Source organism: Biomphalaria glabrata, chromosome 18, assembly GCF_947242115.1.
Source record: "Biomphalaria glabrata chromosome 18, xgBioGlab47.1, whole genome shotgun sequence".
NCBI classification, from domain to species: Eukaryota; Metazoa; Mollusca; class Gastropoda; family Planorbidae; genus Biomphalaria; species Biomphalaria glabrata.
In genome coordinates this window covers 5,892,129-5,911,729 of record NC_074728.1, presented here as the reverse complement: position 1 = coordinate 5,911,729, position 19,601 = coordinate 5,892,129, and the positions used below count along the sequence as shown (strand labels likewise).

Sequence of the window (19,601 nt, the reverse complement as noted above, 5' to 3'; positions counted from 1 at the left end):
TCAAAGGGCAATATCGATCATATTTTCCGTGCTGCTTTTAGGCGCTTAGTAAACGCAACTCTGCCCGAGTCGGGTGTCGAACCTCGAGCCCCCTTCTAGGTAGCCAAGAAAATCCAAGTTCAAGCGCACTTAGCCTCTCGACCACGCTTCCCACCAACTATAACATAAGTGTATTTAGAGTATTAATTTCTAAACTGTTAAACATAGTTACAAATGGGTCGTTCTTCTATTATTTTGAGAACCGTCCAACCGAAATACGTAATTCAGATCTGGATCAAATTTTATGGTTGAGAACTTGTCAACTATTTCCATTGAATTGTGTTTCTTTTTTCTTCAGCTCGCAACGTCAAAGAGATGTCAAGGGACCTGTGGATGTGATTTCTAAAGACTTTGTGGGTCGTCGTCGTGATGGAATGGCAGAAGCGACGCACACATGTTGTATCTTAATACAGAGCGTAGGCCGAGTAGTGTTCCGCATGACGGTGTGTTCAAGACTTGGGTTATTGAGGTCGAGTACATGATGGCCTGAGGGTCTGTTGTATGCCTGTGTCTGGAAGCAGGTATCAACCTGAGGAAAAATTTCAATCACGAGAAAACACGAGAAAATGAGTAAAATGCATTTCATGGAACCGAGGAACAGAGCCGGAGACTTTCGTCTTGAAAGCCGATCGCTCAGCAAAGCGAATGCATCCATTTTCAAGGACTCGAACCAAGGACTTCTAATTTGACTGCCAAACGCTGCACATACAAAACCAATATATCTTTTTTTAATATTAGCTTAGTTATGTGAAATACTGCAGTCTTCCTTAATCTTCAGAATCAAAGACATTGCCATTTCTATTATTTCTATTATTATTATTTATTATTATTATTATTATTATCTTAGTTGATACCTATTATACTATAGCGGAGCGTAGTTGTAGAACCACTGACCAGAGGACACAAATACTAAGACTATACTTATATATTGTTAGGATCTCTGTAATTAAACAAGTCGTAGATTATAGGTTGGTTGGCACAGTACAGATTCTCCTAGACGTCAGAGAAGTTAATCGCATGTTGTTAACAATTCAGATGACTATATTTACTAACATAGGAGCTGCTGTTCTGTTAGTATGCCGTAATGTCATGCGACGTCGCAGGGGGAAAAAAAAGTTAACATATTTTGTAAGAAACTGTATGGGGGGTTTTAATTGTATGCCACATATTCGTTTAATGTTGAGAAGTGTATATCCACTTTTTGTATCGGTTAAAAGGACGCCGCTTTGTCTAGACTTTCATGACGACTTATTATATATCTGTGGCATAATTTACTCTCATGACTAGTAGATTGTCCTATAGCGTGGGCCAACACAGTGTAAGCTATTCTCTATGAGGATATTGATACAACCAATTAATACTATTGCAAGAGAATACGGCGTTAAGAATAGACCACTAATCATTGATATATAGAAAGTACTATCCGGTGCACCCCTAATATAGATATATATAGAGAGAGATAGATAGACCAAGTTATAGATTTCGTCAAGCACAAAGTTATGGACGTTAGAGTGTTTTGTTTACAGCAAATACCAGCAGTATAAAATAGCCATAGCCTATATCTATATTGAAGTAAGTAGTAAAGTTCCCCCTTTCAGACCTTACGATCTATAGGGTAGATGATGTGATGAGGTGTCATGTGGCCAGCACAACGACCAACCGCCTTTACGTTTCCCAACTAATGTCAGATAACCATTAGAGCTGGGTGGACTTAGAGGCGACCGAAGATTCCGGAAGTAGAAATCCCAGTCTTCACCACGATTCGAACCCGGGACCTCAGTTGGGAAACCAAGCGCTTTACCGCTCATCCACCGCGCCTCCTATTTCTATATTATAAACGCAATAATTTTTACAACTTTTTCTGTAATATTGTAGCTCTAAGGTTTCCTTGGCCATTAAGATCATTTTTTTTGTCACAATTGTTTAAAGTTTAGATTATTAGGGCGTTCTGGTGAAAAGAAATATTCACTAAAAAAAACAAAAAAACTAAACAATTTCAAGCAATAAGAGGCCGGCCATCGAGTATGGAAACAGTCAACAGAAATTGATCCAGATTGAGTGCAAAAACTTATTTTCAAAACTGAAGATCATAGTTTTTATACACATATCAGTTTGTTTATCGCCAAATGAAACTAAGTTCTGTCGACCAGTCTATATATCTCTACGTCAATTTGGACTAGCTCTTGGTCGCTCCTCATGGCGTGAAGCTGTCAGTCTCGGGGGTCTCAAGATTTGAAGCAAGAAGAATAGCCAGGGTAAAAGAGCGCCGAACCAACAAAAAGCTGAGAGAAGAAGCAGGCCTTTCTGAAACTGACGTAAACCACCCTTTCCATGTATGCAGCCGGCTTTTTAAAGCGAGGATTGGACTTTATAGCCATCTTCGAGTCCATAGGAAATGAGAAATGTGCTCATCTTCGACCACGAAGGAGGAGCTATACGTCATTTCTGCGTATATTGTTCAATGTGCTAGGTCGATAGGAAATTACCTGCTGTACTTTTTTTTTTTAAGCATTCGTAGAAGAAGAGCTCTTCGTGGCTTGTTCAGAGCGAGAAGAAAAACTTATCGACTTATTGACCTTTTTTTTTTATGGTCTGTGAAAAACGGATGTGTATAACTTTTGAAGCGAAAGTTTCGATACCGCATCAAAGTGTACCGAGAAAATGACACGCCGCTGAGGAAATCTATTTAGGCTTCATATTGTTCTACGTATCGTTCTGTCTATGTTGTTGTTATAGTTCAGTCCGTGTATGCAGCGTTCTATTTTATATACAGATACAGATATAGTTTATAGCATTGTACATTGTTATTCTCAATCACAAAATTGCAAGTTATCTGTCGTAAATATTCATCATTATCATTATAATCATATTCATCATCATTATAATTATCATCATTGTCATCGTCATTGTCTCTCTTTCTCTTTCTCTCTCTCTATCTCTCTAACGTTAAATCCCACTATTTCTATCCTATTCTTTCCATAACCTCTTTTTATCTCTTCCTCATTATTTCCCGTCCCTTCTCTCTCTCTCTCTCTCTCTCTCTGTCTTATCCATCGTTATCGTCATCATCATCATTTTCATCATTAATAAAATCACCATCATAAATATCCTCATCATGATTATCTGTCATTATCTCCCAATTCACTTCTCATATTCTCGGGTCTAATTTTCTTGGTACTAAGTCCGCACTCTTTTTTTTTTTGCTTACAGACACTATCAAGACAGAATTTTTTTTTTATTATTGTTATTTCTAATATTTGAACATACAGCAATGGAGAACTGATTAGTTTAAATCTATAAGTCTCTGCCTCTCTTTCTCTCGCTCTATAACTTTCTGTCTCTACTCTCTTATTCCCCTTCCCTTGCTTTTTCCCCATCCCGTTTCTCTCTTTCTCTCTCTCTTTCTCTCTCTCTTTTACATAATGTGTCCATCGCATATAATCATCATCTGTCTTGATGTTATCTATACACTCACTTCCAGCGTACTGCAATCGACTAACAGATAGCCCTCTAATACACAAGACATTACCAGTGTTAGTCTTTAGCATGTACGTGCCATAACACTGTACTTACCGTAGGTAGATTAAGTTATGGGAAGAATCAATACTATTACCGTAAACCCTCTAATTTTTTAATGACAGAAAGTTGGCACGTGTCGTTGTTGTCGATTATTTGGCGAAACTATTCGATAATTGTTAAACTGTGAAAATATTTTATCAGAGGTGGCTCAGAAACATAGATCTAGGTGTAAGAAGCAACTTGTTGGAGAACAGATGCAAAGAGATTTATGGGATATAAACAAGAAAGGTGCGTGCTATTGAAGACCATATAAGAAGCGTGTCAATCGATGGCACAGTCTATTAAAGTATTTCAGTCGACTAAACATACCTAAATATAGGAAGCAGAGAAAAACACTTTTTTTCCAACAAAATTAACAGATAGGGAGAAAGAGAGAGAAAGAGAGAGGGAGAAAGAGAGAGAGAGAGAAATGTTAGCAATAAGAAGAATTAAATATTGTCTCGTCAGTGGCGTAACCAGGTACTAAATGGCTCAGGCTGAAAAACAGGATTGTGCCGCCTCTTATTTTAAAATAGAAATTCGAAGTTTGATTGAAGGCCTTTACTGGTCAAGGGTCCTTGGGAATTGATCCTCCCCTTTTAAAACTCAACTGCTGGTGGGACCGTAATAGTCATGTTTCGGGCGCAATGAACCCTCCTTCGCGCTATGGTAGCTACGCCACTAACCATCGTCTATTAAAAAATAAATATATAAATTACCTTACCTTTAAACGATTTCATATATCCGTAATCCAAAATGAAATATATATCAAATTTCTACAAGTCAAACACCACACTTGGCAATCAAAACACTCGCACGGCTAATCTCATCAACTAGATATATTTCACACTAATATGTCACAGTGATGTATGTATATATAAAATACACATAATTAACACTCACGGATCGAATTCACTTTTATATAGCTCTACGCTGTGCTTACAGTTAACGACTCACACACCATACACAGCCTCGATGTGTACAAACAACACGTGACGTTGTATCAGAAATTTCACACTTTTTGATCCTTCTCTCTCAAAGAGATCGAAATTAATCGAATCGTTAATCCAATCAATCGAACCCAGAACGATCCAATAACTTGTTTCTCCTCATGAGAAAAAAAGGTTCACACACACACACAAAATACTGCTGCACTGGATTCGTTAGATCAGGTGTTGAGCCAAGAATATAATATATTTTTTTATGAAGTGAATAATTTCTCTCAACTCCCGCCAGAGTTACACACGCTTTTGAAAGCCGATAAATGTTTATGGTCGAATGATCGCCGTTTAATAAACTGGTTTATATATTATATCTATCTATCTATATCACAAGAAAGAAAAAAAGGGAGGGGTGTGTGTGGGAAGTGCCAGTTAGGAAGCGTAAACTTGAAGCTCTATTAAATGTGTTCAGACTTTTAGGAGCGCAACTTAATCTTAGGATTTTTTTTTTTTCATTTATTACAGAAGAATAAGTCTTTTCGGCCTTCTCTCTTTTTGGGTGCTGTTGTTTAAGTGCGTGTGTTTGTGTGTGACCGTGTGTGTTGGATTCTCAATGTGTGTGTGTGTGTACGGGGTAAGGCGAGGGTTCGTGTTTTAGGAGCGTGTTGTGAATGTGGGCGTCGGCCCTCGAGCGAAATAAGACACACAAAAAAGCATGCGTTTGAGTCTTTTCAGGTCTGATATAATTTATTAGTATTATTCTGTATGAGATCTGAGAGGGCAACCACGTACTTTAAGAACTATGAGGCGATGATGCGTGACGGACTAGAATAAAAAAAGGAGACAACATTGAGCAAAGAGGGAATACATTTTTTTCAAAACGTCCCACTTCTGGATCGCATGCATTGCCAGGAGTGGACCAGGAGGGTCAATGAGCATTCAAAAAAAAAAGTTTGCTTATTTTAGATTTTTTTTTTTTTAATTTAAGAGTATGTTTGGACTATCCTCCTTCACACACTTAAGCACACACAGACACAAAGACAAGCAAACACAGGCACAAAGCCATGCAAACACAGACACAAAGACAAGCAAACACAGACACCATGACAAGCAAACACAGACACCATGACACACAAACACAGGCTCAAAGACAAGCAAACACAGACACAAAGACAAGCAAACACAGACACCATGACACACAAACACAGGCTCAAAGACAAGCAAACACAGACACCATGACACGCAAACACAGGCTCAAAGACAAGCAAACACAGACACAAAGATACACAAACTCTGGCACAAAGACAAGCATACACAGACACACCCAAGCACACCCATAGATGAACACGGTGATAGTTAGAAAAGCATCTTTTCAATTTAAATGGGTCACAAAGTTTTATCTCAACATAAATAAATCTTGAACTTCAACCAAATGATAACTAAACATTGACATGTAACAATTAACAGCATCACTAAGGTAACCAAAGCAGTGGGTAGAAGACAGTGAAGTAAATATGATGGAACATAGATGAGTTCCGAGGAGGATTCGAACCGAGGCTAATCGTCATAGAAGGCCTCAACACTGGAATGCGACGTGCCAATTGAGCTGTTGATCTCCACTGAACACAGTCACGTCACGGGTCAGAGTTCAGGCCTGCTTTGACGATTGGTCTTGATCTAGGCGAGACCAATAGTCATAGTAGGCCTGAACACTGACCTGCAACGTCGCAACCTGAGGGCAGAGGAGACCAATAGCTCGTTGCCACGTCACATGTCAGTACGACGTGGCAACGAGCTATTGGTCTAAACTGCCCATAGGTTGCCGCGTTGCTCCTTAGTGTTGAGGTATTTTAAGAATGGTCTCGAATCACAAAAGAACCTTTCTAGTTAGTAATGCTGTCTGGATCCGCATCGTTCACAATGGTCACGTGTTAACGCACCCCTCCAGATCCCGCCCAGATTCCTTTTACAATCATCCCTCCAAACAAAGCTCTATTTAGGTTCAACACATATTAAAGCCCTATTTTAATCAAACGTCATGCCTATTACCTCGTATACTTGGTCTATAAACATCTACAAATCTAAACACAAAAGACTATGCTATCTGTATTGTAAACACTAAACACGGTTACATGATGTTTAAGCAAGCTTTAATAACTTACATGCAGTGAGATCGCAGAGATAATAAAATGCAATCCGGAACAGGCTTTCCGTAAGATTTATATCACTTAAAAGGAAAATTGTTATGACAGTCGAAAGGTAATACGGATTTACTTTCTAGACTGTAACGTTTGTATGGATACTCCTTTAAAATGTAACACGGTGTTCAGGTAACAGAAAGCTGGGACCGAGAGCCGACATGAATAGGATAGTCGTTTGGAGTTTCCCGCTACATCTTTCCCACAGTCAACACTTGTGACTCTATTCAAACCGAAGAGACGAGGATCGCATGTTACCAACTGTTATAAGTCTCAATTTAAAAAGATCTGCATTTCTTTTCGAATGTGTGCTATGACAATACACATTTCTACAAAGTTTTTTTTTTATTTGTCAAGAGATATTTACAGAAATGTGGGACATTCTGTTGGATAAAGTGTAATGAAAAAAAAATTAAATTAAAAGAATGGTTTGATGAATATGGTGGATTGATAACGAACAATCCCATGTCGAATCTCTTACACGTTTAGTCTTAAAATTATTAAATGTTCAAGACGGACGGACAGACAGACGGACAGACAGGCCACACAAAACTAGTAGCGGCTTTTTCCCTTTCGAGGGCCGCTACAAAAATGAAAATAAAACAACGTAACAAAATCATAATTTAAAACGAATATATTTTAACCTCATTTCAATTTTTTAAAAATTCTTTCCTTCCTGTCTTTCATTTCCACCTCTTGAATTTAACAACTGTTGCATCATTTATAACACGCAATCACAGTTCTTACAACACACACACATATACATCACACCAAGAAAGAGTAAAGTTACGCAAAATGGATTCGAGCTCACATATTGCTACTATATATATATTATTGCAATATATATATATATAATGAGATATTTAGTTGGCACAATAAAATACTCAGAAAGACACAAAGATAAAGGCACATTCCTCGTTCCATTTGCTGGGACAAATAGAACATGGAATGGGTTGCCTGAGCCAGCCAGGAAAACCAGTGACTTGGCGGAGTTTAAGTTATTGGTTAACATGCATGACTAAATGCTTGACGCGTAGGACGCAATCATCTTCTTTTTTAACTTAACGTCTGTATTATATACGATAAGATAAGATATGAATGGTAATCCCTTTATCCAATTACATCTATTTGATTCAAAATTTTACCCGATCCTCAATTTTTCAATTTTCATACGATTTTTTTTTTGGGGGGGGGGGGGCGTTGGACCTTTTTTTCTCTCCCACATTTCTTCAGATCTACTTTTCCATGAAGAACTTCCAAGACTGACACCAAATGTTAGGAAAACAAAAAATGAGATAAAGCCCACGTAGGGTTGAAGAAAAGTTGCTCTCGTACGGTATATGGGGAGAGGGTCTTTAGACTTAGATTTCTTTAGCCGTTCTGCGTATTGGGTGGCAAGCTATCTCCACAAAGATCTGCCACTGGCCATGTCTTAAGCCTCTTCCCACCTGCTGTCCACTGCTCTGAGGTCTTCTATGAAAGTGTGGCGCCAGATTATATGAGGACGACCCTGTTTGCGCTTTCCTCGTATTGGCCTTCATGTCATCGCAACTCTTGGTTTGCGTAATTCATTTTGTCGGAGAACATGTCCCGCAATCGTCATTCGAAGCTCTCTCACAACCTCACTAAGTGGTCGACTCCGAGTCCCGCATAGGATTTTCTTGTTTGAGACCCGATCACTAGAGATCAGCGGTGGGGGACAGATGGTGTAATGCTCATCTATTTCTATGACCACAGATTAACCAAGTGTCACAGTCCAGTACAACGGCCAACTGCCGTTATTTCCAAACAGATGTCAAGTTACCGTTAGTGTTGAATGGACGTTCCGACATTCCTGATGATACAAAGTTACAAACACACACCAGGAGCAGGTAAAAGTGGAAAACGCTGCAACGTAAAATGTAAAATGTTTTACATGTTTCGGATGTTCCTTCAGAGTTGAAGATAGTTTACTTCCTAGTCCAAACCTCCCGCAGGACGACGGGGGATGGGAGCGGGCAGGGTTTGAACCCTCGACGGTCGATAAATCCGAACGACAGTCCAGCGCACAAACCGCACGACCAGGCAGCCATCCAGGGGATTGCAAATGCTTAACATGAGATCGTAGATAACAATTGGCTTCTTTACTCACAGACGTTTCAAAGGGAAATTGTTATCCCAAGAAATATGAAATTCCACAGAACCATATCTCTGTTACTATATTTTATTGTTTAAAGATTACAAGAAAAACTCAAAACAAACGAGCAATACAAATCACTATACAATAGATTAACTGCAATTACATTATTCTCTCACAACAAAAACCAATTTGTTAAAATTGCAATTTCTTGAATATTTGCAACCAATTAAAATGGGTGTCCGAAATGTGGACAGTTCTTAATCAATTAACTCTTCATAGACTGCGTTCCATATAGCTGTTTCCACTAATGGTAGAGTTATTCTAAATCCTGACTGAAAAGACATCTACTCGCAGCTCCACATTACCTATTGAGCGCCCTCGCGACACGCCCCAGTTCCCTCAGTCTAGGACAAAACAAAATATAAACCCTATACCCCTATGCCCATTGAAACGTCCCACAATGGCAGCCCATTCAGTGAGTCCATTACCTCATACTGAGAGAGACTAGCGGTGAGGTAAAGTGATCCACGAGGACGCTTAGGGCACCTATCTGGCTAGATCACTTGTGTCACAAGCCAGTGCACAATGATTCCAACCCGCAGTTTTGAAACAAAATTATGAAGAGTAGAAAAAGGGGGGGGGGGAGCGTTGGCATTGAGGCCACGGGTGCCTTTCACAAGTGGGGACGCCCCCACCCCCCTCTTCCCACTCCAACCATTCTGTTCGTCTAGTGTCGCACGAGTGCGAAGGTTACACCAGTGTTAACAAGGGATCCGAGCCGGAGTAGACAAGTTCGGAGCCGCATTTAAAAACCAAGAGCGCGTTTGATCATTTGGCCTTTTATTTATTTTATTTACTTTGTTTTAATGATTCGTTGACCGTCACAGTTGAATGACTTAAAATATTGGATTTAAGCATTTTTTAAAAAACCTATATACAAACTATTATTTATTTATACTCAGACTCAAAGTTACGAGCTTTTTTATTAGCTTTACATTTCAAACTTGTAGTATATCAACGGCTTTGTAATTAAATAACAAAGGCCATTGCTTTAGTTAATAATGTATTATTATCAGTATTTGTTTATTGTGTCGCTAAGGTCTTAAAGCATACACAGGCCGTTCTGGTTTCTATGATACACTGAGCATACACAGGCCGTTCTGGTTTCTATGATACACTGAGCATGCACAGGGCGCTCTGGTTTCTATGATAAACTGAGCATGCACAGGGCGCTCTGGTTTCTATGATACACTGAGCATGCACAGGGCGCTCTGGTTTCTATGATACACTGAGCATGCACAGGGCGCTCTGGTTTCTATGATAAACTGAGCATGCACGGGGCGCTCTGGTTTCTATGATACACTGAGCATGCACAGGGCGCTCTGGTTTCTATGATACACTGAGCATGCACAGGGCGCTCTGGTCTCCATGTTACTTTAGCATGATCATTGCGCTCGAGTTTCCATGCAGACGTGACTCGAAGCTCTTCAAACTTGACACAACTGTTGGGAAAAATGAGGCACTGAATAGATCCAGATGGGGAGCAGGCATAAAGGTAGGGTCCTGGACTGCAGATAGCGTACACACCAGAAAGAGAAAGAAGGGTGAAAGTACTACAGCGTCTGGTGATTACAGATGCCCAACTTGGACCGCAGTTGTGTATGAAGGATTGGCCTCTTTGGTCACACGAGGAATTGCAATGGGGGATTGTTATTTTTCTAGACGGAAAATACCGTCTCTGTATTTTGAAGAAGATTTCTTTGTGGCTTTTTAAAAACTATTCTTTCGTTTTATTCCATTTAGCTGTGAAGCAAAGAACATTTAGCCACTCTGTCAAAGTTCTATTGATAAAATTCAGTTTGGTATTTATTTCAACCATTTCTTTATGTATAAGCTTGTGTAGAGTCAACGCGTATTTCTTTACCATATCTACCGATATCATAAACTATTAAAACAATATCATTTTCAGACTTTCTGTAATCTCAAGCAGCCTTCTCGTGGTTAATGGCGGCGCACTGTAGGAATTCCTTGTAAACACTTCTTTAGCCTCACCGTCAATGGTAAGCTGTCTTGACACAAGGAGACTTCAGCAGGTCTACGTTGTCCGTGCTTCGAAATGTCATTTCGTTGGTCACGAGCTCTAACACTACTCACTACTATTCCTGCAGGAGGTACGGACTAGTATGAAATAATGTCCCTTTCTGAAACAATGTCCGAATCTTATAAAAGAAACCAGACAATTGTTTTTTTAGTATACCTCAGCTTTCTAGCCTTTGACGTCCTATGTCGAGCTATTTACATCCCAGGTAGACTGTCACACTGTCATCCACTTTAACTATGAAGTATCAAAGGGAAATGATTAATAGAATACGAAAAACATAACAGGTGAGGTACACTATGAATAAACGGTAGCAGCCTTTATAGACGACCGAATTGTAGGGTGTTGAAATCTATAAATATTCAACAGTGCATCACTTTCACCTTTTAGCCCTTATATACGCAGATCAAGAACAGTCGTTTGCTACTTATAGCATCTAACAATTGCTTAATCCACGAGCAGAAGTAGGTCAGGAGATGTAATTCGATACATACAGCTTTGGACCTACCGATATGGAAACGGATCGACATTGGCTGGCCAATAGCGTGTTTTTTTTTTTGCTATAAAACCTTGATAGGCGTACACAAAGATATGGGCACAGTCTTTGTTCCATATGCTAGAACACATTTTTACAAATGCTCTTTCTTTCCTAGTGCTATTACAGCATGGAGTGGGTTGCCTGAGTCAGCCTGGAAAACCAATGACTTGACATAATTTAAGTCAATGATTAACATACATGACTAGATTGACCTAGTAACACGCGTAGGACGTAATCTTCTTTTTTGTTTTTGAAGTAACGTCTGTATTTCGTAATATAAGAAGATGATAAGATTTCAGACATCCACCAACTAAGCTCTGCACTAGAGGTCGATCAGAGGGAGGCAAGAAGGAGTCCCCTTTCTCAAACATATATCTATTCTTTTCAGCAAGATGAAATTCGAAACAAGGTCACTTGACAATAGGGCCCCACGAGGACATGCTGAACACAGTCAGAAAACGCAAGCTTAAAATGTATGGCCTTATCCAATATCATCAATAAGGTCCTCAAGGCTCGCAAAGACCTTCATGCAGCGAACAGTACCAGGGAAAAGACTAATAGGCAGACAGTAAAAGCGACGTGAAGAAAACATTAAAGAACGATTGAGAGTTTGAAAAAAAAACAACCTCGAGTCAAGGCTAAAAACAAAGAGGACTTGAGAAAGATCTCGAAAGTCCAACAGACCAGGCCTTAAGAAGTGTGGGGCCCATTAATGGATGCTTACGAGGCTGCTTTTCTAAATTTCTATTACAATAAAAACTGTTACTAGATCATTATATTAGATCATTATACCAACATTTGTTATACAATATACTTAAACGCATTATGAGAAAGTGGGTAAATTAAAGTTACGTTAATCATACGATAGACCTACACTAAATATGTTAACCCTCATAGTCCTATATCTTTAACAGCTTGTGACAAGAGCCATGACTAATAGTTGGAGCGATCCGTCCGGCCCTGCAACAGAAAGAAGGCGACTCTTTTAAAGATGCATTTTAAAAAGTCTAATAACGCTTGTCTTCGAGTCCGAAGATTTATGAGGCATGCAGTATTTCCCGTGACAGCACAGCCCCAGCTGTGACCTATATATTTTGCCACACCCAGGGCAGGTGATCGATTTAGAGTTTCTTTTCGCCGTCTGCGTCTGTCCTCGGCAGCGGATTTTCTTTTGGTCTCAAATGTGTATCCCGCGGCCTTTGTGAGTGACCTGCAGCTGTCTCGTTCTGAAGCCGCATGCAACCAGGTTCTCTCTTCTACGTCAGCTAAGGCAAGTTGACGCCTAAGCTTGTCTTTGAAGCGTTTTCGTGGGGTTCCTCTGTTACGTCGACCACCTTTTAGCTCACCAAAAAAGACTGCCTTTGGCATACGTTCGTCTCCGATACGGGATTCGAGCCCTGCACAGCGTAACTGTGGGACCATAAATATGTCTTTCGGACCTTGCGATCTTTGGGGCAGATTATTTTAAGCTCACCTGTTTCAACGGTTAACGAGAAAGGTGTCATGTGGCCAGCACAACGACCAACGGCCTTTACTTTCCCCAACTAAAGTCAGTTACCTACTAGTAAAGTAAGGTAAAGTTCCCCTATAAGACCTTGTGGTATAAGAAGGATATATAAAGGTCATCTGTTTTTGTTGTCTGCGGTTTACGAGGGTGTCATGTGACCTTTGCTTTTCCTCGCCAACTAATGACAGGTACCCATTTACCGCTCAGCCACCGCGCCTCCTGGCGGGCCTATCCCGGGTAGACTCAGTGGTGCACTACAAATCCCGAAATTCTAAATCCCCGTCTTCACCGAGGATTCGAACCCAGGACTACTCAGCCACCTTGCCCCCCCCCCTTTTCCAGGACGTTAAATTTCCTGATTTCCTGACTCAAGACATTTGAAACAAGACTTAACTCTTTCTCTCCGTAATTATTTACCACATTCTTGTGAAATCAACGTTGTTAGCGTCAGTTAGGAGAGAAAGAGTTAACTGTTTGACTGTCATGATTATTTTCTTTACTTTAACCCACAAAGCTAAAAACCTTTTTTAATATTGATACTGGGGTTTCTAGAGTTCCTCTTCAACTTTTAAAAACCCTTCCTCCCTCCTATCCTATAGCCCCAGATGTCAGCCTGTATTGAAGAAACATTGATAATGCCTGAGCATAAAGAAAACTCCCGCTTACAGAAAACCTGTTCTCCGCTACGAAGAAAAGAACGACAACACTGGCGATGTTTTATTAATAAACTTTGAGTTCGTTCCACTCTAGTGATCAGCCCCTTGACAGATGAATTAAGTTTTACAGGCTTCGGGGAGGGGGCTGGCCTGGAGTGTGGAACTTTTTTTTTTTCTTCTAATACTGTAATCCTTCTAATTCTTCGCTTAATCAATTCGAAAATTAAGTAGTTAACACTTGATACAGAAAAAAGTTTAAACCATTTAGTGCTTAAGTGGGGCGTACCTTACGTTGATTTATTCGTATTTCATCGTACAGGTAACTATAATGTAATAGTATAATTTTACATCTTCAAATCTGTATATATGTATACAATAATCAATAATAGTGTTAGTATTTTGGAATATTTTTATAAGGAACTATATTATTATAATACGGAAGCCCCCTCCCATCCCCCTCTCTCTGTTTCTCTCTGTGTGTATGTTTGTGCATAATGTGTATATGTACAATTTTCAACTATCTATTACCGTTACTTTGACAGCTTCATTGTCACTGCAATTGGGTAACCTATAAGTATGATACCAATGTGGTATAAAGTCTCATAATCAAACCTATTTTTATAATAATAATAAAGGAAATTTGTCTTACAATTTGTGCATTACACCAAACAAAAAAACATTATAACTATAAGAAACCAAAGCGTACATTCACACCATTGACTTAAATTCTGCCAAGTCATTGGTTTTCCTTGCTGACTCAGGCAACCCACACCATACAGTAGGACGGCCTTGACATTAGAGTTAAAGATTCTTAAAAAAATAAAATACATTTAACATTTTAACCATTAAGTTCCATTGTAAAATCGGGATACAATTTTAAATATAGGTCATTCCCTACATGTATTTCCTGCAAAAGAGCTTACAGCTTAGCAGTAAAAAAGCGTCTAAAGGCAGAAAAAGACAGGCAGAGAGAACAACAAGAAAATTTCAACTGTCCACCGGTGGAGAACGGCTTTGTCAACACGACATGGGAAAAAATATGCAGGTCGCAAATGGGTTTGCGTAGTCATGTGAAACAACGTGCTCAACCCTAATCTTCGGAATCGAAGACATTGCCGTTATTATTGTTCATCCGGAACAAAAAGAATCAAGCTTCCAATGTTGACTGTTCCCGCGGCCAAAGGGATTTAAAGTGTCATGTGACCAGCTCAACGATCAACCGCATTTATTTTTCATAACAAATGCCCAAACGAGAGACTGCTGCTGGAGGAACAGTAGCAGTTCCCAAGCAACGTTTTAAAATAATTGTAGCCAGAACTCGGATTTGAACTCAGAGCCCTTGGTTAGGCAGGTTAGACATCTACACCTAACCACTAAGCCATCACTCCTTAATCCCACATAGTGGCAGATGGTGTAAATGTCATCTGATTCTGTGGCCTACGGATAACGAGGGTGTCATGTGGCCAGTACAACGACCAACCGCATTTACTTTTCCCCAACAAATGTCAGGTACCCATTAGAGTTGGGTAGACTCAGAGGCGCCGAAGATTAAAAATCCCAGTCTTCACCAGGATTCCAACCCCGGACCCCGGTTCGGAAGTCAAGCGCTTTACCGCGACCGCGCCTCCATAGTGCAAACACAATGGTTCCTCGCGGTGTGTGAGAATCATTGTCTTTTACAAACCATCTCCGAAGAAAACCATTAGATGCATACTTACTCACTATGTATAATTTTTTAATCCAAACATTGTCTAAGACACCATCACCTCATGAAAACGTTATTTCCATAGTCTTTGTAATAAAACAAAGTATCAAATCCAAGTATTCAAAGTTTAGAAATAATGCAATACCATTTTGCGGATTTTGTACTAAATTTTGTCTCTGTAATAAAACAAAGTATCTAATCCTTGGGCATATATGTACGTAGACTTTAATTAACAATGATAACATCTTAATAGGCACCACAACGTTGGAAAATTGTTCAAATGCTGTTTTTGCACTTTTCCCCTCTCACACATCCGCACACCCATTCACACATTTATTAGTCAAAGTGCTGTGGGCTAATAGTACACTTATCAGAAACAATGTCGATAGATAATACACTCCTTTTTTTTTTTTTTGAAAGTGTATTTCCAAACAGTGGTTCTCAAACTCTAATTTTTAATCTTTTATTGGTCCGGAAAGAATGGAACCTCCACTTCTACGTCGTACACTTTCTGGTGCGGCAAGCTGACTCCATTGAATTGTTTCTCTCTCGCAATATCTGCAGATTTTCCCAGCGGGTGAAGACCCCTATGAAGTTCTTCAAGATGGTGCGGCGCCAAGTTGTACGAGGACGTCCCTGAAACGCCCTTACGGTATGCTGTTGGGTTATGTTTTAAACAAGTAATATAATTTGTATTAAATTCAATGCCTACTTTATGTTTAGATAATATAATAAACTATATTTTCATATTTTATTTGTTATTGAAAAAAATATATATTGGTCCGCTTGGTGATCTAACACATGACATTCTCTATATTAGTGTGACGCTCTATCAAATAAGAAAAATATATTTACTACTAGGTGCGAAATTGTCTTTTAGGATCTAGGATTTTCGAATAATGATCTCAATGGAAACTAACAGGAAATAGTTTATTTTACAGGTTTGTGTAAATATATAGTTCTGCTCATTTTATTTAAAAATTAGCAAAATGCTATTGCTTTATTTCTAAATTTTGAAGACTAAAGCTCATTACTTTTCTAAGACAGAAAAGATTGATTGGGGCAACTTCCCTTAGCGCTTGAAAAAAGAGTTACTTACATAAAATATATATATATATAGGTCTGTAAATCGATCAATCGCGGATAAGAATTTGTTTCCGGTTTCCAGTCTAGATATAATATTTAAGTTTATGAGTTGAACAAATAACTAGACGTGTACGAGGATTTTGCGCACCGTCTTATGTTAGCTCTTAGAATGTTTTGAAATCTACACATGTAAACGACTAAACTTGATCTAGATTAATTTTTGTGCGAAACTAACTGGAAATATCATGCAATCGTGAAACAATACAGGAACTGAATGGGAGGTGGTATAAAGCTCATGGCTTCCGAAACGGGATCCCAGGTTCAAATCTTGGTAAAGAATTTTTTTTTAATTTCGGGATCTTTGGGCCCCTTTGAGTACCTGACATGAGTTGGGGAAAGTAAAGGCAGTTGGTACAATCGGTCATTGTGCTGGCCACATGACACCCTGTTAGTTAACCGCTGGCTAAAGAAACAGATGACCTTTACATCGTCTGTTCCATATACCGCAAGGTCTAAAAGGGGAACTTTACTTTTCTTTTTACAAGAAATGAATGGAATCAGTAGACCATCTTCAGTTTCATAAAGTAGGAATTGAATTTTAAATCACTTTTCTTTTCTACTATTTGTTGCTTACATTTTTCATGTATGAAGATCAAGTATATTAGTAGTAGGAATTGTAAGGCAATAGAGAGGCATAGTGGCTGAGTGGTTAAGTGCTTGGCCTCCGAACCTGGGGTCCTGGGTTCGAATATCGTTGAAGAATTGAAATTCGCATTTCGGGAGTCCACCCAGTTCTAATTGGGTACCTGATTTAAGTTGCGGTTAGTCGTTATGCTAGCCAGATGACACCCTGCTAGTTAACCGTTGTCCAAATAGATGACCCTAACATCTTCGGCACTATAGATAGCAAGGTCTGAAAGGGAATAATTACCTTACTATGGTACCACACCTTGTCGTAAGATATTTAGGACTAGCAGTAAAGTACCAGAATAGAACAGAAAGAGAGGCCGGAAAAAAAAATTAAGTAATCGTAATGGACATACATAATAAGGATGAGTCCAAAAGGATGGCTTAATAAAAAATAAAATAAAGGATTGTATCTAGATGATGTTTACAGACACATGTCTCTTTAAGTACGGTTCAGCCCACAAACAATCAAGAGACGAAATTAAAGCGTTCTCTTTCTTTCGAAGGTTGAAGGTTCCTCGATCAGAAACGTTTTTCAAGTTTTTCTGAGAAAGTTCCAAGACACTGATAAATCATTAATTATGTCACATTGTTTAGAAGCGCTGGTTGATATGCATCTGTATGACATATGCAATCTATTTTTATTTAAATTTTGGCGAGCTTAAAGAAAAATGTTGTAACCGAGTTTCCCCTTCCTTGGAAGCGATATCTAGAGCAACGCCATCTTGCCCTTGCTGGCATAGAACAAAGCAGCTTTCTTCCCAAAGAGACAACGAGAAAGCTCTCATAAAATTTTCGGGATACATATTTTTAGACCCAAAGAACGTCCAGGAAACTAACAAATAGCAGTCTAGAAAGTAGGAAATTATTCTGGTGCTTCCAAAAAAAAAAAATAACATAGAGATTGCTTTTTAGCTGTTACACAATAGATTTAAAGTCATTCGGGTATTCGGAGAGAAAGAGTTAATGTTAACGCTGATGTGGTATAAAAAAAAAAAAGAAATTTCCCCTTTCAGACCTTGTGATCTATAGTTCAGGTGAAGTGAATCTCATCTTTTTCTGTGGCCTGCAGTTTACAGTTTAAGGCCAGCACATCGACCAACCGCTTTTATTTTTCCCCAACTAACGTCAGGTACCCATTAGAGCTGGGTGGACTCAGAGGCGCCTGAAGGTTCCCGAAATTAAAAAATCCCCGTCTTCAGCAGGATTCGAAATCCGGGACCCCGGTTCGGTAGCAAAAAAGGCTTTACCGCTCAGCCACCGTGCCTCCTGTTCTTTCATTAATCATAGTATATTTATATCAAATCTTTGTATTTCCATTAAAAAATGAAGTCCATTTTTATCAACACGTGAAGCTTGGTCAAAAGTAGGTCCTTTGTCCGCCAATATCAACTCTCGTCACGTTCGTCATTCACCTCTTGCATTCTCATCTGAAACATTCAAAAGGGGGAGAGGGTGGAGGTAGGGTTTCAAATAACTAGCCCTACATTTGTCATTATCTGCACAGTGGTCCTCCAGTGGTCCTCCAATAGTCAAAATTTTTGTGTACAATTCTGACCAATGATTTCGTGGACCATCTGAGCTTGATGTATACTGACGTTTTAAAGGGTTATACCTATTGGTATGTAAAGGTTGTTTTTATTTTACAGATATGACTCATTTATCATGGTCCCACTTCGCCGCACAAGATGAGAACCATTGTCCTCATTACAGGATAAGTTTGGTGTTAGATAAAATGAATATTTGGTATCTTGACCTATATTTAACACAATTTTGATGACCTTCAATATTTCAAGAACACTGAGCTAATGGAGTGTATCGGTAATGTTAAACTCATATTATTTACTCATCTGTTGATTTAAAATACCAAACAATCAAAAGTACTTATTATCATTGTACCCTTAACATTTTGAATCTGTGTTTTTACGATTCCTCCTATAAGCTTGCAAATTCTTAAAGGGTTCAAAGTTCAAACAGTTAAAAAAATTGGATGGAAAGTTGAGACCACTTCAGAAATGGATTTAAAAATTTGTCAGTTTCTTTATACCCTTAGGAAAAAAATTACTACCTATTTGGCCACACACTGAAAAATCTGGTTTGATTCTAATAATTTTTTAAACATATTTATATTACATACTAGCTTTGGCATACGTTTTTTTAAAAATACTCTTTAGCGAACTCAACTTTCTTTGTATCTGTTATATGTTGTAATAAAAAAATGGACAAGCACAAATCATCTTATGTAGAAAATATTAGTCGAACTATTAGTAAAGGAACTTAGTTGTGCAATGTAGAAATATTTATCAAAATTAATTTTATGATTGCTAACTATGTATATGTTTGTTAGTACAATTAATGATTTTAAAAAAAATTGTAATTTGTTTATGGTGTGCAAAACACAGACGTGTAGATAAACTTCATATTTTAGAAAGAATTTTTTTTCCAAAATCTCTCCATATTAAAGTTCTT

General features: G+C 38.7%; 1 protein-coding gene across 2 annotated transcripts in view; it reads right to left on the bottom strand.

The window, feature by feature from the left end:
* The window catches only part of LOC106079313 (protein couch potato-like), a 324,431-nt gene extending 317,566 nt beyond the window's left edge, over window positions 1-6,865 (bottom strand). The window contains exons 1-2 of one of the 2 annotated variants that reach the window (XM_056016890.1): window positions 6,701-6,865; window positions 4,322-4,920 (exon numbers count right to left, since the gene is read on the bottom strand). The gene's annotated coding sequence lies outside the window, so the exon portion shown is untranslated. The remainder of the gene's footprint in view (window positions 1-4,321; window positions 4,921-6,700) is intronic. The other variant, XM_056016891.1, reaches the window with a different exon arrangement.
* Between the last annotated feature and the right edge of the window lie 12,736 nt (window positions 6,866-19,601).